Below are 1984 nucleotides of genomic sequence, written 5' to 3'. Positions count from 1 at the left end.
CTCCAAACTTTGCAAAAAAATTCAGACTTTTTTTGCAAAGTTTGGTGAGGATTCGTCCAGAGGGAGCGAAGTTATAAGTTATAAGCCACCCAAAAAGTGCTCTTCCTATGGAAACAGCAACTTAACCATAACTACATGGATGCTACCGCGTCCATGTATATATATATATATATATATATATATATATATATATATATATATATATATATATATATATATATATATATATATATATATATATATATATATTACATGGCTGGCCATGTAGTTATGGTTAAGTTGCTGTTTCCATAGGAACAGCACTTTTTGGGCGGCTTATAACTTTGCTCTCCCTGAACGGATCCTCACCGAACTTTGCAAAATAAGTATTTGGGTCACTTTGAATTCTTTTGCAAAGTTTGGTGAGGATTCGTTCAGGGGGGGCAAAGTTATAGGGGGAGTCCCAAAACTTTTTTTTCCCATAGACTGAATGGGAAAACATTGTTGCTCGCGTCTACAGCCCAAACCGCTGGACGGATTTTCACCAAATTTGGACCAGGAGCAGCGGCTTGGTCCCGAAAGCGTGCTTTTGCAAATTTGGTGAAAATCCGTCCAGTAGTTTTTTTTTTAAATGACCAAAGAGTAGGTAAAAAAAATTAGTGATATCTGTGTTCGGTCCGCGGACACACTTCCCTGTTCGCTCCGCAGACAGTGTACTGATTGGCCAATCGGCTTGCGTGATGCTCGCGGACATGCAACGTGTTTGCTGACTGTGTGGAAACAGAGAAATTGATATGAGGCCAGGAAGCCCAAAGGAAACACACCAACACAGGTTACAAAGAACATACAAAGCGCTTTATTCAAAGATGCAACAATTACCAAAAGTCAATTGACAAACGGATAGCTATTCGGCCCTCAGAGTAACAGAACGAACTATCAACGGTAGTTCGCCGTGTTAGTGTGAGAGACCGTACATTGGGGTACTCAGGTTTTTATACTTTTTATCCAGCTCTTGCCAACCCCCTCGCGGGTTAAACATTCCTAGAACCAGGCCTAGAGTTCGTTGCCAGGTCGATCCCATAATGTATGCATTTCGATCACTTTCGCTGATACAGTTGTTCATTTACACATAGGTCAGGGAGAGGACAAGGTCTTAGTTCGCGACCCCAACAAGTGGCCTGCAGGCATAATACTTATTCATGTGTGCGGAGGTCACAACAGCCAGAATCCCACTCGAAATGTCATTCGGCCTCCATTTTGTTGTTCAGGGTGACTTCCACACTACAAGAGAACCTAAAATGGCGGCTAAATCCAAGATGGCGATTCACACAATACATTAAGGTCAAGACCTTGCGGCGGAATCTATTTACACAATGTTTTTAGACAACTTGGCGTAGGCCAACATACATTCAAACAATGCGATTGGAGGTATAATATTATTTCGATTTCGACGGACCCTCCTTTTGGCCTATGCCAAGTGCTAAACATCATTCCTAATACTTTTGAAAATAACTCCATGTGTTATCATCCATAGATTCCGCATCATTGTCTGTAATGTCTATGGCCATAAGGTCGTTCAAGAAAACATCTTGTAACATGAATTCTTTAGATGCTGTATCTGGGGTATATATTTTATGCCCTATTGCGCTCACTGCTTGAGCACAACACCCCCCTATCATTCCACACATACTTGGGAGGCATTGAAAACAGCAACAAAGGAATAACAGAATCCCTAAAATAACCAGAATAACGGAAAGCACCTTCCAACCCCAAGATCGCAAAGAATCCCAGAACCAATTACTAAGGTTCCAGCCTCCTACAGGGATATGGACTTCAGAACTGAGAGTATGCAAGTTCTGAATTGCTTTAAAAATTGTTGGTGAGGAGTCTGGTACGAAAACACAACAAGCGGACCCCACTAATTTGCATACTCCACCTCGTTCTGCCAAGATGACATCCAATGCCATCCGATTTTGAAGTGCTACCAATCTTATTGCCTTTTGCT

The sequence above is a fragment of the Ambystoma mexicanum genome, chromosome 4q, assembly GCF_040938575.1.
Source record: "Ambystoma mexicanum isolate Mex_15411 chromosome 4q, UKY_AmexF1_1, whole genome shotgun sequence".
Lineage (NCBI taxonomy): Eukaryota > Metazoa > Chordata > Amphibia > Caudata > Ambystomatidae > Ambystoma > Ambystoma mexicanum.
This window is presented reverse-complemented; position numbering follows the sequence as displayed.